The following is a 26450-nucleotide window of genomic DNA, read 5'->3' on the forward strand; positions in this document are numbered from 1 at the left end:
ATAAGAAATCCTACTAATAGTCTGTCTAATTCTAATTGACTTTGTCAATGGTCCAAGTCGGACCGAAACGTCGTCGTAAGCTTCTCTCTTTTATGTGCGGGTTATTTATGTATCGTTCCAGTCACGGTATTGTGCCTTTTTGTTATTTATTTATTTATTTAACATTTAAGATTCAGGTTTGATCCAAAGAAGGGAAGGGTCAGTTCAGTTCATAGGATTAGGAGCTCTTATCTGTTTATTATGTTCTGATCTTGGGTCAAAACATGATGCTGTATGTAGATTATACAGCCTCTCCTCACTTAGCGGCGTTTACCGACGCCTCGGACTTACGACAGGCTCTCTGACTAGTATTTATACCTAAATAATGTATATTAGAGCTGATTTCCTCAATTCTATTTATTACAATATACAGTACACTGCAGTATAAATATTTAAAAATATACCAGAAATGTTAAAAATGGTGTAAAGGCGACATTAAAACAATATCAAAGATGGTTGACATATATAAATCCACTACCGTTATAGTATGCTCCTCGTTTAGTGACGAATTTGTTTACCGACAGGGTCTTTGGTCCCTACCTCCGTCGTTAAGTGAGGCGAGGCTGTACTATTACTACTACAATTAGTATTACTACTAGTTCAATGTAAAGTTGGAAATAATAGTCAAAATTATCTGAAATTTTTATTGAAAAAGTTCTGGTGTAAAATGCTGCTCCTGAAGTTCCATGAAGCTTAACTGAAAAAAAAAGAAAAAAAATTATAAAGCATTTTTTGGTATATGGTAAAGTTTATTTAGGCACAGGTACAAAAATGTACAATTATCATATATAATTTAACATGTGTAAGTCAAAATGACTTACTTCCACTGAGGAAAGAGGGCTGTTGCACTGCAATTATCATCTGCATGACTGCAATTAAGGATGTGTCAAATTATTGATATTGGTAGGTACTGGATAATTCTGATGGTATCAACTAATTAGGTATCCCCAAAGAAATTCCTTCAGGAGGTGAAGTAAGATACGATTTCTTCAGATTTTTAACCTGGAGGGTTAGCCACCCAGGATAACCCAAGAAAGCCAGTGCATCATCAATGACTGCTTTATTTTCATTGGGGTCCTTTGATCTTGTTCCCCAGGATGCAACACACCAGTAGACAGGTACCTACTTACTCCTAAGTGAACAGGGACAGCAGGTGTAAAGTGACATGACCAACATTTCCACCAGCACTTTCCCGACATTACTCAAGATAGCAAGGGCTACACCAATACACGAAGGTAGCGACCCCACAGATGTAAACAACTATAGGCCAATATCAAACTTACTGTTGCTATCCAAAATCTTCAAGAAACTTGTGCACAAGAGACTATATTCAACCCCTGCCAATTTGGCTTCGGGAAAAGCAAAAGCACAAACGATGCAATTGTAAAAATGCTAGACCTGCTTTACACAGCACATGAAAAAATGAATATCCATTAGGACTCTTTATGGACTTCAGGAAAGCTCTTGATACAGTTGACCGCCACATTCTACTCTACAAACTTAATTAATCATTACAGTACAAGATGCCAAGTACTTACATATTTCAAATCCTACCTTACTAACAGACACTGATACATCTCTATTAAGGACATAACCTCATTACCAAGCCCACTGGACACTGGAGTACCACAATGAGGGGTCCTTGGTCCCCTGCTCTTCCTCTTATACATCAATGATCTTCCTAATGTACCTCAACACCTTAAACCTATTCTCTTTGCTGACGACACGACTTATGTCATCTACCACCATAATCTTGCCTCGCTCAATAAACTTACACTTAACACTGACAAAACCTTCTACATTATGTTCGGAAGCAGAACAGGTGATGCCCAGCTGAACATAACGATTGACAACACTCTTATTGCTAAACATAATGAGGGCAAATTCCTAGGTCTGCACCTTGACATCAACCTGAAATTCAACACCCATATCCAACACGTAGCAAAAAAAGTATCCAAAACAATTGGGATCCTCTCAAAGATACACTACTACTTACCACAATCAGCCCTGCTCACACTATATTATTCACTCATCTATCCTTACTTCACCTATGCTATTTGTGCCTGGGGATCAACAGCAGCAACTCGCCTAAAGCCAATAATAATCCAACAAAAAGCTGCAGTAAGAAGAGGCTCTGGTGGCTAAAGCTCTCGCTTCACACGGTGAGTGTCTGGGTTCGATTCCCAGTCTGGGTAGAAACATTGGGCATGTTTCTTTACACCTACTGTCTATATTCACCTATCAGTAAATGGGTACCTGGGTGTTAGTTGACTGGTGTGGGTCACATCCTGGGACACTGACCTAATTTGTCCGAAATGCTCGGCATAACAAGGGGTTTTCTATATAGTAGTATGCCATTGATGTCAGCTAGGTCTGTATACCATGTACATGTACTTGTAAATAAAGATACGTATTATTATTATTATTAATGCGAACACCACCTTTTCTCTTTTTGTATCGTGAACACATCCGAAACAAAACAGACTTACTCTCGTTACCTGTAATTCCCCTTAATCTACACTTACACTCACCCAAATGACAGTAAACATAAAATTGCTAATATAGCTACTGCCTAATAAAATTTTAAGATAGTCCTAAGTTTGCCTGAGATACTCCAATATAGGAGCTTAATGGAAACTCTTTTTCATGCCAGCTCAAAACGATTCCCATTACTAAATTTACTAACTGTTATGTTTTGTACTACCTCACTATTATAAATCTAATTAATGACTGCAGTTACTTAACTTTTATATCAGTATGCAAAAAGGTATATTAAAATGTACTGCTCCATAACCTGTGTCAACACAGTAAGAATTAGTATTGGTCTGCCCGAAATGCCTCGGCATGCTAGTGACCACCTTTGTTATTAATATTTTATAATACGTAAACCGCACGTTGTAAGCTTTGCCAGGAAATAAACATTTTCACTCTCATGCCGAGGATTGAACCCAGGACACAGTGTGAGGCTCGAAAATTGCCTACCAAGCCTCAACTGTTTTTTCTTTTAACTTTTTCAGTTTGATTTTGCTCCTGTGTATGACCCTAGGTGACTCATGAAATCGTAATGACACGATTGCAAACAAACCATACTTAGGTGGTTTAGCATTTAGTTATGACTGTAATATAATTGATTTTGCTCCAAACTTGAGAATGCTTCGACTACGGCTTAAAATCTTCAGTGCTGTACGTACTTGTGTATGGTAATAAATACAGTGGACCCTCGACCAACGATATTAATCCGTTCCTGAGAGCTCATTGTTAATCGAAATTATCGTTAATTGAGTTAATTTTCCCCATAAGAAATAATGGAAATCAAATTAATCCGTGCAAGACATCCAAAAGTATTGAAAAAAAAAATTTACCACATGAAATATTAATTTTAATACACACAATCTGAAGAAGACATGTACAGTGGACCCCCGGTATTCGAGGGCATCGGTATTTGATAAATTCGGTATTCGATGCATATCGTAAAAAATTTTCCTTGGTATTCGATTGAAAACCCGGTATTCGATATGATTCGTACGAGACCTGTCCACATGTGGCCTGAACTGCCCCTTGTGTGCCAGTGTTTACAAGCCAGCCAGTGTGCGCGCATCTAAGGATACATTCGGTACATTCAATATTATCCATATTATCACTGTGTTTGGTGCGTGTTTCTGCAAAATAAGTCACCATGGGCCCCAAGAAAGCTTCTAGTGCCAACCCTGTGGTAAAAAGGGTGAGAATTAGTATGGAAATTAAGAAAGATTTTGAAGGGTTTGGGGCTAACCCTGAGAAGCCTATACCAGTTGTGGAATACATTGTGCCTACTTCAAAAATTAAGGAAATGTGTGCACAGTGGGTTGAAGTGCAAACCTTTATGGATGAAAATCACCCTAACACAGCTATTACAATGACAATGTTGTGGCCCATTTTAGACAAATTGTAAAGGAACGGGAGGTCCAGAGCTCTATGGACAGATTTGTTGTGCGACAGAGGTCCAGTGACTCTCAAGCTGGTCCTAGTGGCATTAAAAGAAGAAGGGAAGTAACCCTGGAAAAGGACTTGCTACATTAAATCCTAATGGAAGGGGATTCCCCTTCTAAACACTAACACCTCTCCCCTCCTTCCATCCCATCAATCATCGCCAGATCTTCATTAAAGGTAAGTGTCAATTATTTTATTGTTATTGTAATTATTCTATTGCATTAAACTTAATATTTCATGTAGTAAATTTTTTTTTTTCATACTTTTGGGTGTCTTGCACGGATTAATTTGATTTTCATTATTTCTTATGAGGAAAATTGATTCGGTTTTCGATATTATCGGTATTCGATGAGCTCTCAGGAACGGATTAATATCGAATACCGGGGATCCACTGTACAATTACATGACACTTACCTTTATTGAAGATCTGGTGATGATTGATGTGATGGATAAAATGTGGCAAAAAATTTGATGGTGGAGAGTGAAATTCAAATGTAAAAATGCAAATCTAACAATTTTTCCTGTAAACTAGAGAGACATTTTTATTCCCATTAAATAATGTTAACTAAGTTTACCTCTTTTCAACGGCTTGAATATTTAATGGCTGGTGCCCCTCAAGGGAGGTTACGTGATGCTGGTGAGGGGCTCTTGATCTAAGGAATAGGATCTGTGCTACAGTTCCCTGAATTGAACCTAAATGCCTTCCACCCCCCTCCCTCCCAGGCACTGTATAATCCCTATGGGTTTAGCACTCCCCCATAATAATAATGGCTGGTGCATCTTAACACCAGGATAGTACCTATTAAGTTTAGTTTATGTACGGCCAAATTTGTTAATGTAGTAAAATAATGAAAAACTTGGAATTAAAATCCATGCCATAACTGGATCATTTTTATTATGATCAAAACCAAGTGCTAAACCCACTAGGGTCACCAAAACTGGAGAATGAAGATTCTCTCTCTCAAAAGCAGTCTGTTATTGAAGAAAGCAAACATTAGAAGAAAGCTTGTTTTTATGAATTAGAAATTGACGATGTCTGAGAATTGCTGAATTTTCCCTCTGTGCGTTTTGTGATATGTGATCCATTTATCATTATGTTAAGAGACACATCTGTAGCTCTTACCAAACTGAATGAAGTAAGTTTTGTCAATGTTTAGAGTTAAGTGTGTTGGTCCTCATCCAGGCTGATATTTTCTGTAATTCGGTATTTACAGTATTGGCTAGCGTGACTGGGCTCGGGTGAGAGAAGACGTATGTAGTGTCATCTGCAAATAGTGTGGGTTTGAGTAGTTGCGATGCATTTGGTAGGTCATTTATGTATATGAGAAAGAGAAGAGGGCCTAGGACACTTCCCTGTGGGACACCAACTGTAATTGGCTGTGCGGAAGAGTTTGCCCCATTTGTGTACACATATTGGCTTCTGTTGCTGAGGTATGACTTTAGGTAGTTGAGGGAGTGCCCTCTTATACCATAGTGCGACAATTTTATGTGGAGCAAGTCATGGTCAACTGTATCGAAAGCTTTACGTAAGTCAATGAAGATCCCCAGTGGGACTTCTTTTTTCTCTATTGCAGTATAAATATGTTCTAGCATGTGGATAATAGCATCATTAGTATTTTTATTAGGCCTGAACCCAAATTGACAGGGGTTGAGTATGTTGTGGGAGATGAGGTAGGAATAGATACGCTTATGGATTAATTTTTCGAAGATTTTAGAGAGAGGGTGTAAGTTGGATATTGGCCTATAGTTATTCAAGTCTGTGTGGTCTCCTCCTTTATTTGAAGACATCTTTCTAGCTGTAAAAGTCACGAAGGATAAAATTATGAACACTGACCCTAACATCGATTGAAGCATTCAAATTTGCCGAGACATGGATAAAGGTGTGGCTTAGACGGAAGCTCACATACTGAATGTCTGGGGTTCGATCACTGGTACGCGTGCTCTCACTGTTCACCTAGCAGTAAGTAGGTACCTGGGTGTTAGATGATTGGTGTGGGTTGCACCTTGGAGGTGGTAATATACTTTAAGGCTGGGTTTTGAAATAACCTGAGACAAGATAACAGTGTGTGATTTACAGGGCCCCAAATCTTGATAGGGAGTGCAGTAAACTTCTATGGGACGAAATTCGTAAGGCATCTACATACGAAAATGTTGTGCTAATGGGAGATTTCAACTATAGACAGATTGACTGGAGCAATTTGACAGGAAATTTAGAGTCGGGTGACTTTCTTGATACGATCCAGGATTGTTTTTTAAAACAGTTTGTGACAGAGCCAACTAGGGGAAATAACCTCCTTGACTTGGTTCTTGCCAGTAGGGAAACACTAATTAATAATCTTGAGGTTAATGATGAGCTTGGGGAGAGTGATCACAAATCACTCAGTTTTAATATATCATGGAATTCCCCTAATAATGGCAATCAAGTCTCCGTCCCTGACTTTCGCTTGGCTGATTTCATAGGACTGAAAAATTACTTAGGTGGGCTGAACTGGAATGACCTGACTAAGGGTCAGGTAGGTGGTGATGGTTGCCGATATGATGCTTTCCAGGGCATAGTTCTAGCTGCTCAGTCAAATTATGTTCCAAATAGGGAAATCAGATCAAACAAAAATGATCCTAAATGGATGAACAATAGATTAAAATATCTGATTGGTCAAAAGAGAGGCATATATAGGCAAATCAAAAGAGGAGAGGGGCAATTAAGAAATCGATATATTCAGTTAAAGAGAGAAATAAAAAAGGGAATTAGAAAAGCAAAAAGAGATTATGAGGTTAAAGTTGCAAAAGAATCGAAGACTAACCCAAAAGGATTCTTTCAGGTATACAGAAGTAAGATCAGGGACAAGATAGGCCCACTCAAAAGTTCCTCGGGTCAGCTCACTGACAGTGATAAGGAAATGTGTAGAATTTTTAACACATACTTCCTCTCAGTTTTTACACAGGAGGATACCAGCGATATTCCAGTAATGATAAATTATGTAGAACAGGACGATAATAAACTGTGCACTATTAGGGTCACAAGTGACATGGTCCTTAGGCAAATAGATAAATTAAAACCTAACAAATCCCCAGGCCCTGATGAACTGTATGCAAGGGTTCTAAAGGAATGTAAAGAGGAGCTTAGCACACCTTTGGCTAATCTTTTCAACATATCACTACAAACTGGCATGGTGCCAGATAAGTGGAAAATGGCAAATGTGATACCTATTTTCAAAACAGGTGACAGGTCCTTAGCTTCGAACTATAGACCAATAAGCCTAACCTCCATAGTGGGAAAATTTATGGAATCAATAATTGCCGAGGCAGTTCGTAGCCATCTTGAAAAGCATAAATTAATCAACGAATCTCAGCATGGTTTTACAAAGGGGCGTTCCTGCCTTACGAATTTATTAACTTTTTTCACTAAGGTATTTGATGAGGTAGATCATGGTAATGAATATGATATTGTGTATATGGACTTCAGTAAGGCTTTTGACAGGGTCCCACATCAGAGACTATTGAGGAAAATTAAAGCACATGGAATAGGAGGAGAAATTTTTTCCTGGATAGAGGCATGGTTGACAAATAGGCAGCAGAGAGTTTGCATAAATGGGGAGAAATGAGAGTGGGGAAGCGTCACGAGCGGTGTTCCACAGGGGTCAGTGTTGGGCCCCCTGCTGTTCACAATCTACATAAACGACATAGATGAGGGCATAAAGAGCGACATCGGCAAGTTTGCCGATGACACCAAAATAGGCCGTCGAATTCATTCTGACGAGGACATTCGAGCACTCCAGGAAGATTTGAATAGACTGATGCAGTGGTCGGAGAAGTGGCAGATGCAGTTTAATATAGACAAATGCAAAGTTCTAAATGTTGGACAGGACAATAACCATGCCACATATAAACTAAATAATGTAGATCTTAATATTACGGATTGCGAAAAAGATTTAGGAGTTCTGGTTAGCAGTAATCTGAAACCAAGACAACAGTGCATAAGTGTTCGCAATAAAGCTAATAGAATCCTTGGCTTCATATCAAGAAGCATAAATAATAGGAGTCCTCAGGTTGTTCTTCAACTCTATACATCCTTGGTTAGGCCTCATTTAGATTATGCTGCACAGTTTTGGTCACCGTATTACAGAATGGATATAAATTCTCTGGAAAATGTACAAAGGAGGATGACAAAGATGATCCCATGTATCAGAAACCTTCCCTATGAGGATAGACTAAGGGCCCTGAAACTGCACTCTCTAGAAAGACGTAGAATTAGGGGGGATATGATTGAGGTGTATAAATGGAAGACAGGAATAAATAAAGGGGATGTAAATAGTGTGCTGAAAATATCTAGCCTAGACAGGACTCGCAGCAATGGTTTTAAGTTGGAAAAATTCAGATTCAGGAAGGATATAGGAAAGTACTGGTTTGGTAATAGAGTTGTGGATGAGTGGAACAAACTCCCGAGTACAGTTATAGAGGCCAGAACGTTGTGTAGCTTTAAAAATAGGTTGGATAAATACATGAGTAGATGTGGGTGGGTGTGAGTTAGACCTGATAGCTTGTGCTAACAGGTTGGTTGCCGTGTTCCTCCCTTAAGTCAATGTGACCTGACCTGACTAGGTTGGGTGCATTGGCTTAAGCCGGTAGGAGACTTGGACCTGCCTCGCATGGGCCAGTAGGCCTGCTGCAGTGTTCCTTCGTTCTTATGTTCTTATATGTATGAAGATTTAAAGAAAGTGAAGATTCTTCAGCCTACACTCATAAAATATTTTAAACAACAATAATGACACTTACATCATATTGTCAGGTATGATAGTCAATCATTTTTTTTTAATTTTTTTAAATTTTTAAAAAAAATTTAAATTTATTTTTTTTAAAATTTGTTTTCTATAATTCCTCTATTTTACTTTTTGGGTTTAGTGCTTCTTTTTGATTATAATAATAATCTGTTTTACTTTGTAATAAACCTGAATCAGAAATACATTTTATCCTTTGCTGTTTTTTTTTTTTTCAACAAGTTGGCCATCTCCCACCGAGGCAGGGTGACCCACCGAGGCAGGGTGACCCACCGAGGCAGGGTGACCCACCGAGGCAGGGTGACCCACCGAGGCAGGGTGACCCAAAAAAAGAAAGAAAATCCCCAAAAAGAAAATACTTTCATCATCATTCAACACTTTTACCACACTCACACATTATCACTGTTTTTGCAGAGGTGCTCGGAATACAACAGTTTAGAAGCATACACATATAAAGATACACAACATATCCCTCCAAACTGCCAATATCCCAAACCCCTCCTTTAAAGTGCAGGCATTGTACTTCCCATTTCCAGGACTCAAGTCCGACTGTATGAAAATAACCGGTTTCCCTGAATCCCTTCACTAAATATTACCCTGCTCACACTCCAACAGATCGTCAGGTCCCAAGTACCATTCGTCTCCATTCACTCCTATCTAACACGCTCACGCACGCTTGCTGGAAGTCCAAGCCCCTTGCCCACAAAACCTCCTTTACCCCCTCTCTCCAACCCTTTCGAGGACGGCCCCTACCCCGCCTTCCTTCCCCTATAGATTTATATGCTTTCCATGTCATTCTACTTTGATCCATTCTCTCTAAATGACCAAACCACCTCAACAACCCCTCTTCTGCCCTCTGACTAATACTTTTATTAACTCCACACCTTTTCCTAATTTCCACACTCCGAATTTTCTGCCTAATATTTACACCACACATTGCCCTTAGACAGGACATCTCCACTGCCTCCAAATGTCTCCTCGCTACTGCATTTACCACCCAAGCTTCACACCCATATAAGAGTGTTGGTACTACTATACTTTCATACATTCCATTCTTTGCCTCCATAGATAATGTTTTTTGACTCCACATATACCTCAATGCACCACTCACCTTTTTTCCCTCATCAATTCTATGATTAATCTCATCCTTCACAATCCATCCGCCAACACGTCAACTCCCAAGTACAGTGGACCCCCGCAAAACGATATTAATCCGTTCCTGAGAGCTCATTGTTATGCGAAATTGTCGTTATGCGAATGAATTTTCCCCGTAAGAAATAATGGAAATCAAATTAATCCGTGCAAGACACCCCAAAGTATGAAAAAAAAAATTTTAACCACATGAAATATTAATTTTAACCCTTTCAGGGTCCGTCCCATAGATCTACGGCTTTACGTTCAGGGTCCAAACCGTAGATCTACGCCATGAGCTCAGCTCACTCTGATAAACTGTGAGTGGTACATTTGGGCCTAGATATGAGAGAATACATCTATGTGGTATGTGTGCACCACATAAAACAGATCCTGCAGCACACTGTGTATAATGAGAGAAAAAAAATTAAATCATGATTTTTCGATTAAAACAGCAACTTTGCAGTGTTTTTTCGTATGTTTTTTATAGTTGTATTTGCGATTTCTTGGTCTCATTTGATAGAATGGAAGACATATTACAGAAATAGAGATGATTTTGATTGGTTTTAGCACTGGAAATGGCTTGAAACTGAGCTCAAAGTAGCAGAAATGTTAAATTTTTGCCCATATTCAAGAGTAAACAAACGACCTCACACGTCTAATACACGTCAGCTGGTGGGTCTAATATACATTCACAAATATGGTGATGATATTTATACAATTATTACAGTATTGCATAACAGTAAATCTTCTATTTTTTGGTGTGAATAAAAATTCATTATGTGAATGAAAAATCAAAATAGAATTTATTTGTAAAGCCTCAAAACATAACTAATGAACAGAGGAAATGTTAGTTTAGTGCCAGGAATGTCTGCATTGTTTATTCTGGACCCTATTTTGAAATTGGAATATTTTGAACTTTATGTTAAATTGGCCAAATTAACAATTTCCGATCACTTTATTTTGTAGTTGAAACAGTTGACTTGGCGATTTCTTGTGCTCAATCGATAGAATAGAAGTAATACTAGTGAAATAGCTAAGAATTTGGTTGATTGGAATAATGTAATTGGCCTAAAATGGGAGTCAAAGTCGGCAAAATCGCCGATTCGTAAATATCGCTGACACATCAAAATTCGCGAGAGCATAATTTCGTCAATTTTCCACCAAATTTCGTACTTTTTGTTTTATTACCTTCACAAAAAGATTCTCTACGATTTCATAAGAAAAAATAACAAATTTTTTTTTTGAAAATTCTTGGACACTGGTGCGTGACTCCAGATTTGGGCCTTGGACCCTGAAAGGGTTAATACACACAAACTGAAAAAGGCATGCACAATTACATGACACTTACCTTTATTGAAGATCTGGTGATGATTGATGGGATGGGAGGAGGAGAGTCTTAGTGTTTAGAAGGGGAATCCCCTTCCATTAAGACTTGAGGTGTCAAGTCCTTTTCTGGGGTTACTTCCCTTCTTCTTTTAATGCCACTAGGACCAGCTTCAAAGTCACTGGACTTCTGTCGCACAAAGTATCTGTCCATAGTGGCCTGTACCTCTCGTTCTTTTATGACTTTCCTAAAGTGTTTCACAACAGTGTCAGTGTAATAGTCACCAGCACGGCTTGCAATAGCTGTGTTAGGCTGATTGCCATCAAAAAAGGTTTGCACTTTAAGCCACATTGCACACATTTCCTTAACCCTTTCAGGGTCCAAGGCCCAAATCTGGAGTCACGCACCAGTGTCCAAGAATTTTCAAAAAAAAAATTTGTTATTTTTTCTTATGAAATCGTAGAGAATCTTTTTGTGAAGGTAATAAAACAAAAAGTACGAAATTTGGTGGAAAATTGACGAAATTATGCTCTCGCGAATTTTGATGTGTCAGCGATATTTACGAATCGGCGATTTTGCCGACTTTGACTCCCATTTTAGGCCAATTACATTATTCCAAACAACCAAATTCTTAGCTATTTCACTAGTATTACTTCTATTCTATCGATTGAGCACAAGAAATCGCCAAGTCAACTGTTTCAACTACAAAATAAAGTGATCGGAAATTGTTAATTTGGCCAATTTAACACAAAGTTCAAAATATTCCAATTTCAAAATAGGGTCCAGAATGAACAATGTAGGCATTCCTGGCACTAAACTAACATTTCCTCTGTTCATTAGTTATGTTTTGAGGCTTTACAAATAAATTCCATTTTGATTTTTTATTCACATAATGAATTTTTATTCACACCAAAAAATAGAAGATTTACTGTTATGCAATACTGTAATAATTGTATAAATATCATCACCACATTTGTGAATGTATATTAGACCCACCAGCTGATGTGTATTAGACGTGTGAGGTCGTTTGTTTACTCTTGAATATCGGCAAAAATTTAACATTTCCGCTACTTTGAGCTCAGTTTCAAGCCATTTCCAGTGCTAAAACCAATCAAAATCATCTCTATTTCTGTAATATGTCTTCCATTCTATCAAATGAGACCAAGAAATCGCAAATACAACTATAAAAAACATACGAAAAAACACTGCAAAGTTGCTGTTTTAATCGAAAAATCATGATTTAATTTTTTTTCTCTCATTATACACAGTGTGCTGCAGGATCTGTTTTATGTGGTGCACACATACCACATAGATGTATTCTCTCATATCTAGGCCCAAATGTACCACTCACAGTTTATCAGAGTGAGCTGAGCTCATGGCGTAGATCTACGGTTTGGACCCTGAACGTAAAGCCGTAGATCTACGGGACGGACCCTGAAAGGGTTAATCTTTGAAGTAGGCAACTTCTTCAATTTCTCTCTCCCCTCCTCCGAAGCAGTTTCCTCAGGTCTGGCCTCTTGCTGTTGAAGTTGATCTAGCAGCTCATCAGTGGTTAGTTCTTCATTGTCCTCCTCCACCAACTCTTCCACATCATCCCCACTAACCTCCAACCCCAAGGACTTTCCCAATGCCACACTGGATTCCTCAACTGGCATAGGATTCCCAGGGTTGGCCTCAAACCCTTCAAAATCCCTTTGGTCTACACATTCTGGCCAGTTTCTTCCAAGCAGAGTTCAAGGTCCTCTTAGTCACTCCCTCCCAAGCCTTACCTATACGGTTTACACAATTGAGGATATTAAAGTGATCTCTCCAAAGCACCTTTCAAACAGAGCTTTTGTGTACAGTTTTTTGAAGTTTGCAATAACCTGCTGGTCCATGGGCTGCAGGAGAGGAGTGGTATTAGGAGGCAAAAACTTCACCTTAATGAAGCTCATGTCCCCATAAAGTCGCTCTGCCACGTCTGTAGGATGACCAGGGGCACTGTCTAACACCAGGAGGCACTTAAGTTCTAATTTCTTTTCAGTTAGGTAATCTTTCACATTGGGGGCAAATGCTTGCTGTAACCAGTCATAGAAAAAGTCCCTAGTGACCCATGCCTTACTGTTTGCCCTCCACAGCACACACAAATTAGACTTGAGGATATTCTTTTGCCTGAATGCTCTGGGAGTTTCTGAGTGATACACTGATAAAGGCTTCACTTTGCAATCACCACTAGCATTGGAACACATCAACAGAGTAAACCTGTCTTTCATAGGCTTATGTCCTGGGAGTGCCTTTTCCTCCTGAGTAATGTAGGTCCTGCTTGGCATTTTCTTCCAAAACAGGCCTGTTTCATCACAATTAAACACTTGTTCAGGTTTCAGTCCTTCACTGTCTATGTACTCCTTGAATTCCTGCACATATTTTTCAGCTGCTTTGTGGTCTGAACTGGCAGCCTCACCATGACTTATCACACTATGTATGCCACTACACTTCTTAAATCTCTCAAACCAACCTTTGCTGGCCTTAAATTCACTCACATCACTAGTTGCAGGCATTTTTTTAATTAAATCCTCATGCAACTTCCTAGCCTTTTCACTTATGATCACTTGAGAGATGCTATCTCCTGCTATCTGTTTTTCATTTATCCATACCAATAAGAGTCTCTCAACATCTTCCATCACTTGCGATCTCTGTTTCGAAAACACAGTTGAACCTTTGGCAAGAACAGCTTCCTTAATTGCCGTTTTCTTGGACACAATAGTAGCGATGGTTGATTGGGGTTTACTATACAACCTGGCCAGCTCGGAGACACGCACTCCACTTTCATACTTAGCAATGATCTTTCTTCATCTCTATAGTAATTCTCACCCTTATTGCTGTAGGGTTGGCACTAGAAGCTCTCTTGGGGCCCATGGTCACTTATTTTGCAGATAAAATCACCAAAAACACTGTAATAATACGAAATGTTCCGATTGTATGCTTGGATGTTACCGCGGAGGCTGGCTAGTAAACAATGCCACCGGCGGAACATGTGAGGCTGGCTCCTGCCGCACATTAGACGCGTCTCGGACGAATAGCGTTGAGCGGGTTTTTTAGTGGTATGCGAGGCAAAATCTTAGCGATAAAATGTATCGGTATGCGGATTTAACGTTATGTGATGCCAACAGTATGCAGGGGTCCACTGTATCTGAAAACATTCACTTCTTCCATACTCCTCCTCCCCAATTTGATATCCAATTTTTCTTTATCTAAATCATTTGATGCCCTCATCACCTTACTCTTTTCTATGTTCACTTTCAACTTTCTACCTTTATACACATTCCCAAACTCATCCACTAACCTTTGCAATTTTTCTTTAGAATCTCCCATAAGCACAGTATCATCAGCAAAAAGTAACTGTGTCAATTCCCATTTTGAATTTGATTCCCCAAAATTTAATCCCACCCCTCTCCCGAACACCCTAGTATTTACTTCCTTTACAACCCCATCTATAAATATATTAAACAACCATGGTGACATTACACATCCCTGTCTAAGACCTACTTTTACCGGGAAGTAGTCTCCCTCTCTTCTACACACCCTAACCTGAGCCTCACTATCCTCAAATTCAAATTCAAACTTTATTCTCTATAAGTATTACAATGCTGAGTTTACAGAATTTGGTTATTGTGTGGTTTACATGTAGTAAAATAATAATTACAGAGTGTACCACTAGAACACCTAGCATGGCTAGGCATTTTGGGCAGACTTATATTAAATCTTAGGTTTAAAATGTTACAAAATTATGAGGTAAGTTGGTATTATGGCTAAGTGACTAAATACTAGTTGTGAGTTTAGCAATGTGAATGCTTTTGTTTTGGCACTATACATAGTTTCAGTACTGGAGTATCACAGGCCAACTTATGACTAGTTAAGATTCAATATTTTGAGATTGAGATTGATATTTCTGTTTATGGTCAAATGGGTGAGTGAGTGTAAGTGTGAACCACCAGGTGGTATTCGTATTATTAGTTGACAGGGTGTATCAGGGAGATAAGATGTTTTCTGATGGTAGTTTTGAAGGTGATGAATGTGTCTGCAGTTTTAGAATTTTCAGGTAGGGTGTTCCAGATTTTAGGGCCTTTGACATACATTGAATTTTTGTAAAGGTTTAGTCGGACACGGGGAATGTCATAGAGATGTTTGTGTCTGGTGTTGTGCCTGTGGGTTCTGTCACAACTATCAAGAAAGCATTTTAGGTCAAGGTTAATATTGGAATTTAAGGTCCTGTAGATGTAGATTTCACAGTAGTAAGTGTGGATGTACTGAACAGGGAGTAAGTTTAGATCTATGAAGAGTGGGGGGGTGTGTTGCCAGGGATGGGATTTGGTGATTATTCTTACTGCGGCTTTTTGTTGGGTTATTATTGGCTTTAGGTGTGTTGCTGCAGTTGAACCCCAAGCACAGATAGCATAGGTGAGGTATGGATATATAAGTGAATGGTATAGTGTGAGAAGGGCAGTTTGCGGCACGTAGTATCGTATCTTGGAGAGGATCCCAACCGTTTTGGATACTTTTTTGGTTATGTGTTGGATATGGGTGCTGAAGTTCAGGTTACAGCATTTAATAACTTACCACCTATTCCATATACTTGCAACATCTGCCACATTGCTCCTCTATCCACTCTATCATATGCCTTTTCTAAATCCATAAATGCAATAAAAACTTCCCTACCTTTATCTAAATACTGTTCACATATATGCTTCAATGTAAACACTTGATCTACACATCCCCTACCCACTCTGAAACCTCCTTGCTCATCCACAATCCTACATTCTGTCTTACCTCTAAGTCTTTCAATTATAACCCTACCATACACTTTTCCTGGTATACTCGGCAAACATATTCCTCTATAATTTTTACAGTCTCTTTTGTCCCCTTTTCCTTTATATAAAGGGACTACACATGCTCTCCACCAATCCCTAGGTACATTCCCCTCTTTCATACATTTATTAAACAAAAGTACCAACCACTCCAACACTATATCCCCCCTGCTTTTAACATTTCTGTCATGATCCCATCAGTTCCAGCTGCTTTACCCCCTTTCATTCTACGTAATGCCTCACGTACCTCCCCCACACTTACATTCTGCTCTTCTTCACTCCTAAAAGATGGTATACCTCCCTGACCAGTGCATGAAATTACTGCCTCTCTTTCTTCCTTAACATTTAGAAGTTCCTCAAAATATTCTCGCCATCTACCTAATACCTCCGTCTCCCCATCTACTAACTCCCCTACTCCGTTTTTAACTGACAAATCCATACTTTCCCTAGGCTTTCTTAACTTGTTTAACTCACTCCAAAATTTTTTCTTATTTTCATTAAAATTTCTTGACAGTGTCTCTCCCACTCTATCATCTGCTCTCCTTTTGCACTCTCTCACCACTCTCTTTACCTTTCTTTTACTCTCCATATACTCTGCTCTTCTTATAACACTTCTGCTTTGTAAAAACCTCTCATAGGCTACCTTTTTCTCTTTTATCACACCCTTTACTTCATCATTCTACCAATCACTCCTCTTTCCTCCTGCCCCCACCCTCCTATAACCACAAACTTCTGCCCCACATTCTAATACTGCATTTTTAAAACTATTCCAACCCTCTTCAACCCCCCCACTACTCATCTTTGCACTAGCCCACCTTTCTGCCAATAGTCGCTTATATCTCACCCGAACTTCCTTGTCCCTTAGTTTATACACTTTCACCTCCGTCTTACTTGTTGTTGCCACCTTCCTCTTTTCCCATCTACCTCTTACTCTAACTGTAGCTACAACTAAATAATGATCCGATATATCAGTTGCCCCTCTATAAACATGTACATCCTGGAGCCTACCCATCAACCTTTTATCCACCAATACATAATCTAATAAACTACTTTCATTACGTGCTACATCATACCTTGTATATTTATTTATCCTCTTTTTCATAAAATATGTATTACTTATTACCAAATCTCTTTCTACACATAGCTCAATTAAAGGCTCCCCATTTACATTTACCCCTGGCACCCCAAATTTACCTACTACTCCCTCTATAACATTTTTACCCACTTTAGCATTGAAATCCCCAACCACCATTACTCTCACACTTGATTGAAAACTCCCCACGCATTCACTCAACATTTCCCAAAATCTTTCTCTCTCCTCTACACTTCTCTCTTCTCCAGGTGCATACACGCTTATTATAACCCACTTTTCACATCCAATCTTTATTTTACTCCACATAATCCTTGAATTAATACATTTATAGTCCCTCTTTTCCTGCCATAGCTTATCCTTCAACATTATTGCTACTCCTTCTTTAGCTCTAACTCTATTTGAAACCCCTGACCTAATCCCATTTATTCCTCTCCATTGAAACTCTCCCACCCCCTTCAGCTTTGTTTCACTTAAAGCCAATACATCCAGCTTCTTCTCATTCATAACATCCACAATCATCTCTTTCTTATCATTTGCACAACATCCACGCACATTCAGACTTCCCACTTTGACAATTTTCTTCTTCTTATTCTTTTTAGTAATCTTTACAGGAAAAGGGGTTACTAGCCCATTGTTCCCGGCATTTTAGTTGACTTTTACAACACGCATGGGTTACGGAGGAAAGATTCTTATTCCACTTCCCCATGGATATAAAAGGAAAAGTAATAAGACCAAGAACTATTAAGATAAAATCAAAGAAAACTCAGATGAGTGTGTATAAATAAATGTGTACATGTATGTGTAGTGTGACCTAAGTGTAAGTAGAAGTAGCAAGACATACCTGTAATCTTGCATATTTATGAGACAGACAAAAGACATCAGCAATCCTACCATCATGTAAAATAATTACAGGCTTTCGTTTTACACTCACTTGGCAGGACGGTAGTACCGCCCTGGGTGGTTGCTGTCTACCAACCTACTACCATACTACTACCTACTACCCTTTGCTGTTATAGAACCTTAATAAATAATAAAAAAATTTCACTACATATTTCCACTGGGATGGACTAATTATCGTAACTTCAAATGGTGCAAATTCCAATAATGTGTCTACTGCACGGGATTCATTACTTGCACTAATCAAGACACAGCTGGAATTAACCCCTTGACTGTCACAACCCCAAATCCTGAGGTGTCTCCTGGTGCCAACCCCCCCCCCAAAAAAAATCACGAAATGGCAAAGAATTTTTTTCCCGATTGTAATGACACCAAAAGAATTAAATTTGATGGAAAACTGAAGAAATTACGCTCTCGCGAAGTTAGCAACCTCGGCGATATTTTCTAGCTGGCAATTTTGCCCACTTTGAGCCCTATTTTTGGCTAATTACATTGTTCCAGTCGACCAAACTCATAGCTATTTCTTTAGAACTCCATTTTTTCTATTGATTGAGTACAAGAAACTGCCCATTTACTGATTTCAACTACCCAATGACGTAGTCAGAAATTTGCAATTTGGCCAATATCACGAAAAGTAAAAAAATATGACAATTTCAAAATAGGGCCCAGGATGAACAATGCAGACATTCCTGGCTCTAAAATAACATTTCCTTTGTTCGTCAGTCGCGTCTCCAGGCCCCTCTGATATTACTCTTGCTTTCTAGTTTGAATTTTTATTCAAACAAAAAATAAAAGATTTACTGTTATGCAGACTACTGCAATATTGTAATAATTGTATAAATAATGTCAACCCATTCATGACAGCATATTAGAATGGCTAGTTGGACATTTATTGGACAATGACATCATTTGTTTACTTTTGAACATCGGCAAAAATCAAACATTTCCCCTACTTTGAGCTCCATTTCCAGGTTCTTTTCATAGTAAAACCAATCAAAATCACCTCTATTTCTGTAATGTGTTTTCCATTCTATCAAATGAGACCAAGAAAACGAGAATACAACCATAAAAATAGACCACAAAGTCAGCATTTTAATTAAAAAAAAAAGGGCGGAGTTTTTTTTTTCTCATTATGCACTGCGTGTTCCAGGATTTTTTTTTATGTGGCGCACACTGACCACACAGACTCATTCTCTCATATGTGGGCCTACAAGCTTTCTCCTGCTTGATTTGAACCCGCTAGAATTTATGAGTACAGTGGAACCTCAAATATCGAACTTTCTTCGGTCCAGAAGGCTGTTCGAGTGCCTTTACCGAATTAATTTATTCCCATGAGGAATAATGTAAATTAGATTAGTCCATTTCAGACTCTCAAAAATACACTTATAAAAGCACTTACAAAAATACACTTACATAATTGGTCATGTTGGGAGCAGTTCGATTTTTGAGGTTCCACTGTATATATACGTCCAAAACGGTGGCTCGTAAGACGTATATATATGATCAAAACAGTCAACGGGTTAAAAAAATTAAATGCTGGAATCAGATCAATTACTGAGGAATGCCTTTTTCTGATCTTTATTTTTTTTTTTTTACCAGTGGCAGACTTGACTAAAATCCACTGCACTGTGTAAAATTCAAGTTGCCAGAGATACATTTAATAACACCTACTTAATAATCTGCATCTAGCTCTTAAGTAGTATTTAAGCATTAGTATTATTAGTCTGCCAGAAATGCACCACATGATAGTGGCTTTGTACCCAACAATATTTTATTACAAGTAAATAGCATAAAATAAAATATTTGTAATTAAGTTTATTTAGGTATAGGTACACATAAATACAGTTACACAACTTATCATACATGATAACAATAATACAATGTTATTTCTACAGGTATGATGTATATAGACCATAGCTGACATCAATGATATACTAAATAGAAAGCCCCTTGTTATGAAGAGCATTTTGGGCAAATTAGGTCAGTTTTGTCCCAGGAGGTGACTCATACCAGTCCACTAACACCCAGGTACCTATTTACTGCTAGGTGAACGGTGACAGCAGGTGTCTTAACCCTTTAACCCTTTCAGGGTCCGTCCCGTAGATCTATGGGTTTACGTTCAGGGTCCAAACCGTAGATCTACACCATGAACTCAGCTCACTCTGATAAATTGTGAGTGGTAAATTTGGGCCTAGATATGAGAGAATACATCTATGTGGTATGTGTGCACCATATAAAACAAATCCTGCAGCACAGTGTATAATGAGAAAAAAAAAAAAATGAGACCGTGATTTTTTATTAAAACAGCGACTTTGAAGTGTTTTTTCGTATGTTTTTTTATAGTTGTATTTGAGATTTCTTGGTCTCATTTGATAAAATGGAAGACATATTACAGAAATAGAGATGATTTTGATTGGTTTTAGCACTGGAAATGGCTTGAAACTGAGCTCAAAGTAGCGGAAATGTTAAATTTTTGCCGATGTTCAAGAGTAAACAAACAACCTCACACGTCTAATACACGCCAGCTGGTGGGTCTAATATACATTCACAAATATGGTGATGATATTTATTCAATTATTACAATATTGCGTAACAGTAAATCTTCTATTTTTTTGGTTTGAATAAAAATTCATTATGTGAATAAAATATCAAAATGGAATTCATTTGTAAAGCCTCAAAACGTAACTAATGAACAGAGGAAATGTTAGTTTAGTGTCAGGAATACCTACATTGTTTATTCTGGACCCTATTTTGAAATTGGAATATTTTGAACTTTGTGTTAAATTGGCCAAATTAACAATTTCCGATCACTTTATTTTGTAGTTGAAACAGTTGACTTGGCGATTTCTTGTGCTCAATCGATAGAATAGAAGTAATACTAGTGAAATAGCTAAGAATTTGGTCGACTGGAATAATGTAATTGGCCTAAAATGGGAGTCAAAGTCGGCAAAATCGCCGACACATCAAAATTCGCGAGAGTATAATTTCATCAATTTTCCGTCAAATTTTGTACTTTTTGTTTTATAACCTTCAGAAAAAGATTCTCTACCATTTCATAAGAAAAAATAACAAAAAAAAATTTCTTTTTAAATTCTTGGAAACTGGTGCACCCTTTGAAATTTGGCCTCTGGACCCTGAAAGGGTTAACTGTTGTAATTCCAAATCCTGACGTGTCTCCTGGTGTTGCAAAATATTTGAAAAAAAAAAAAAAAAAAAAAAAAAAAAATTATGAAGTAATAGAGAATCTTTTCCGATGGTAATAACACTAAAAGTACGAAATTTGATGGAAAACTTACGGAATTACACTCTCGTGAAGTTAGTGACCTCTGCGATATTTATGAATTGGCGATTTCGCCCACTTTGAGCCCTATTTTCGGCTACTTTCATTGTTCCAGTCGACCAAACTCATAATTATTTCTTTAGAACTCCATTTGTTCTATCGATCGAGTACAAGAAACTGCCCATTTACTGATTTCAGCTACCTAATAAAGTGGTCAAAAATTGGCAATTTGGCCAATTTCACACAAAAAAATATGCCAAGTTCAAAATAGGGCCCAGAATAAACACTGCAGACATTCCTGGCTCTAAAATAACACTTTCTTTGTTCATCAGTCATGTCTCCAGGCCCCTCTGATATTACTCTTGCTTTCTATTTGGAATTTTTATTCAAACAAAAAATAGAAGATTTACTGTTATGCAGACTACTACAATATTGTAATAATTGTATAAATAATGTCAACCCATTCATGACAGCATATTAGAATGGCTAGTTGGACATTTATTGGACAATGACATCATTTGTTTACTCTTGAACATCGGCAAAAAATCAAACATTTCCGTTCCCCTACTTTGAGCTCCATTTCAAGGTCCGTTTCATAGTAAAACCAATCACAATCACCTCTATTTCTATAATATGTTTTCCATTCTATCAAATGTGACTACGAAAACGAGAATATAACCATAAAAACTATATGAAAATACACCTCAAAGTCAGCATTTTAATCCAAAAACACGGTCGGAGTTTTTTTTTCCTCATTATGCACTGCGTGCTGCAGGATTTTTTTCTTTATACAGTGCACACTGACCACACAGACCCATTCTCTCACATGTGGGCCTACCAGCTTTCTTCTGCTTGATGTGAAGCTGTTAGAATTTTTGAGTATACAGTGGACCCCCGCATACCGGACACATCGCATACCGTACAATCCGCATACTGGACGCTTTGATCGCAAAAATTTTGCCTCACATACCGCCCAAAAACCCGCTCACCGCCCTTCGTCCAAGACGCGTCCAGTGTGCGGCCTGAGCCACGCTCACATGTTCCGCCGGTGGCATTGTTTACCAGCCAGCCTCCGTGGTAACATCCAAGCATACAATCGGAACATTTCGTATTATTACAGTGTTTCTGGTGATTTTTTCTGGAAAATAAGTGACCATGGGCCCCAAGAAAGCTTCTAGTGCCAACCCTACAGCAATAAGGGTGAGAATTACTATGGAGATGAAGAAAAAGATCATTGATAAGTATGAAAATGGAGTGCGTGTCTCCGAGCTGGCCAGGTTGTATAATAAACCCCAATCAACCATCGCTACTATTGGTGGTACAGCTGCTGCTGCTGCTGTACCACCGTCAGCTGCTGCTGCACTGTCAGCTGCTGCTGCTGTACCACCGTCAGCTGCTGCTGCTGCTGTAGTACCGTCTGCTGCTGCTGTAGCATCGTCTGCTGCTGCTGTAGCATCGTCTGCTGCTGCTGTAGCATCGTCTGTTGCTGCTGTAGCATCGTCTGTTGCTGCTGTACCACCGTCAGCTGCTGCTGCTGCTGTAGCATCGACTGCTGCTGCTGCTGCTGTAGCATCGTCTGCTGCTGCTGTAACATCGTCAGTTGCTGCTGTAGCATCGTCTGCTGCTGCTGTAGCATCGTCTGCTGCTGCTGTAGCATCGTCTGTTGCTGCTGTAGCATCGTCTGTTGCTGCTGTACCACCGTCAGCTGCTGCTGCTGCTGTAGCATCGTCTGCTGCTGCTGTAGCATCGTCTGTTGCTGCTGTAGCATCGTCTGTTGCTGCTGTACCACCGTCAGCTGCTGCTGTACCACCGTCAGCTGCTGCTGCTGCTGTAGCATCGTCTGCTGCTGCTGTAGCATCGTCTGCTGCTGCTGTAACATCGTCTGTTGCTGCTGTACCACCGTCAGCTGCTGCTGCTGCTGTACCACCGTTGTTGGTGTGGCTTATTGAGAATACCAAGAAACAATTAACCCCAGAGGATTTGCCACCCAGGATAACCCAAAAAAGTCAGTGTCATCGAAGACTGTCTAACTTATTTCCATTGGGGTCCTTAATCTTGTCTCCCAGGATGCAACCCACACCAGTCGACTAACACCCAGGTGAACAGGGAAAAATGCCTGGAACTAGTGCTCATATTGGTGAATTTAAAGCCAGCAAAGGTTGGTTTGAGAGATTTAAGAATCGTAGTGGCATACACAGTGTGATAAGGCCTGTTCTGGAAGAAAATGCCAAACAGGACCTACAGTACTCAGGAGGAAAAGGCACTCCCAGGACACAGTGTCTCATCAGTCATTGCTGCATCTTCAATAAAGGTAAGTGTCATTTATTCTTCATTTAGTAGAGTAGTACATGCACAATATATACTGTGCATGTACTACTATACTATTGTGCACGTATCCTTCTCTTTGTGTGTAGGAAAATGTATATTTCATGTGGTAAAATTTTTTTTTTCATACTTTTGGGTGTCTTGCACGGATTAATTTGATTTCCATTATTTCTTATGGGGAAAATTCATTCGCATACCGAACATTTCGCATAACAGCCAGCCCTCTTGCACGGATTAAGGTCGCTATGCAGGGGTCCACTGTACAGTGGAACCTCGCCTAACGAACGCATCACATAACGTTAAATCTGCCTAGCGCTAAAAAACTCGCTCAACGCGGTTCGTTCGAGACGCGTCCACATGTGGCCTGAGCCCGCCTCACTTGTTCCATGGGTGCCAGTGTTTACAAGCCAGCCACCGCGGTCGCTTCCATGCATACAATCGGAACATTTCATATTATCACAGCCTTTTTAGTGATTGCACCTGCAAAATAAAGTCACCATGGGCCCCAAGAAAGCTTCTAGTGCCAACCCTACAGCAAAAAGTGAGAATTACTATGGATATGAAGAAAGAGATCATTGCTAGTGAGAATTACTATGGATATGAAGAAAGAGATCATTGCTAAGTATGAAAGTGGAGTGCGTGTATCCGAGCTGGCCAGGTTGTACACAAAACCCCAATCAACCATCGCTACTATTATGGCCAAGAAAACGGCAATCAAGGAAGCTGTTCTTGCCAAAGGTGCAACTATGTTTTCGAAACAGAGATCGCAAGTGATAGAAGATGTTGAGAGACTGTTATTGGTGTGGATAAACGAAAAAGAGATAGCAGGAGATAGCATCTCTCAAGCGATCATATGTGAAAAGGCTAGGAAGTTGCATGACGATTTAATTAGAAAAATGCCTGCAACTAGTGATGATGTGAGTGAATTTAAGGCCAGCAAAGGTTGGTTTGAGAGATTTAAGAATCGTAGTGGCATACATAGTGTGATAAGGCATGGTGAGGCTGCCAGTTCGGACCACAAAGCGGATGAAAAATATGTGCAGGAATTCAAGGAGTACATAGACAGTGAAGGACTTGAAACCTGAACAAGTGTTTAATTATGGTGAAACAGGCCTGTTTTGGAAGAAAATGCCAAACAGGACGTACATTACTCAGGAGGAAAAGGCACTCCCAGGACATAAGCCTATGAAAGACAGGCTTACTCTGATAAATTAGACACATGTGCAACTCTTGGGTATCTTTATTGAGGAAACGTTTCGCCACTCAGTGGCTTCATCAGTCCTACGTATGGACTGATCAAGCCAGAGTGGCGAAACGTTTCCTCAATAAAGATACCCAAGCGATGCACATGTGTCTAATTTATCAACATGTCGGTTCTCTGAACCATTCATCTACAAGGCTTACTCTGCTGATGTGTGCCAATGCTAGTGGTGATTGCAAAGTGAAGCCTTTATTGGTGTATCACTCTGAAACTCCCAGAGTGTTCAGGAAAAACAATGTCCTCAAGACTAATTTGTGTGTGCTGTGGAGGGCAAACAGTAAGGCATGGGTCACTAGGGACTTTTTCTATGACTGGTTACACCATGCATTTTCCCCCACTGTGAAAAATCACCTAAGTGAAAAGAAATTATACCTTAAGTGCCTCCTGGTATTAGACAATGCTCCTGGTCATCCTTCAGACGTGGCAGAGCGACTTTCTGCGGAAATGAGCTTAATTAAGGTCAAGTTTTTGCTTCCTAATACCACTCCTCTCCTGCAGCCCATGGACCAGCAGGTCATTTCCAACTTCAAGAAACTGTACACAAAAGCTATGTTTGAAAGGTGCTTTGTAGTGACCTCAGAAACTCAATTGACTCTAAGAGAGTTTTGGAGAGATCACTTTAGCATCCTCAATTGTGTAAACATTATAGGTAAGGCTTGGGAGGGAGTGACTAAGAGGACCTTGAACTCTGCTTGGAAGAAACTGTGGCTAGAATGTGTAGACAAAAGGGATTTTGAAGGGTTTGAGGCTAACCCTGGGAATCCTATGCCAGTTGAGTAATCCATTGTGGCATTGGGGAAGTCCTTGAGGTTGGAGGTTAGTGGGGAGGATGTGGAAGAGTTGGTGGAGGAGGACAATGAAGAACTAACCACTGATGAGCTGCTAGATCATTTTCAACAGCAAGAGGCCACACCTGAGGAAACTGCTTCGGAGGAGGGGAGAGAGAAATTGAGGAAGTTGCCTACTTCAAAGATTAAGGAAATGTGTGCAATGTGGCTTAAAGTGCAAACCTTTTTTGATGAAAATCACCCTCACACAGCTATTGCAAGCCGTGTTGGCAACCTGTACACTGACAATGTGAAACACTTAAGGAATGTCAAAGGAACGGGAGGTACAGGCCTCTATGGACAGATATGACTCAAGAAATCGTAATGACACGATTGCAAATAAACCATACCCCCAGCCGGGATTGAACCCACGGTCATAGAGTCTCTAGTGGCTAACGCGACGGGCTGGAGTTTTGAGACTATGACCGCGGGTTCAATCCCGGCTGGGGGTATGGTTTGGACAGATATGTTGTGCGACAGAGGTCCAGTTACTCTCAAGCTGGTCCTAGTGGCATTAATTAAAAGAAGAAGGGAAGTAACCCCAGAAAAGGACTTGCCACCTCAAGTCCTAATGGAAGGGGATTCCCCTTCTAAACACTAACACTATCCACACTCTTCCCTCCTCCCATCCCATCAATCATCACCAGATCTTCAATAAAGGTAAGTGTCATGTAACTGTGCA

The 26450-nt window shown here is 39.4% G+C and overlaps 1 protein-coding gene across 1 annotated transcript in view; it reads right to left on the reverse strand.

Annotated features, from left to right (window-relative positions):
- Window positions 1-669: 669 nt before the first annotated feature.
- LOC138855325 (uncharacterized) overlaps window positions 670-26450 on the reverse strand; it is a 53283-nt gene continuing 27502 nt past the window's right edge. Inside the window, exon 2 of the mRNA XM_070104180.1 lies at window positions 670-736. The gene's annotated coding sequence lies outside the window, so the exon portion shown is untranslated. The remainder of the gene's footprint in view (window positions 737-26450) is intronic.

This window comes from Cherax quadricarinatus, chromosome 89 (assembly GCF_038502225.1).
Source record: "Cherax quadricarinatus isolate ZL_2023a chromosome 89, ASM3850222v1, whole genome shotgun sequence".
NCBI lineage: Eukaryota > Metazoa > Arthropoda > Malacostraca > Decapoda > Parastacidae > Cherax > Cherax quadricarinatus.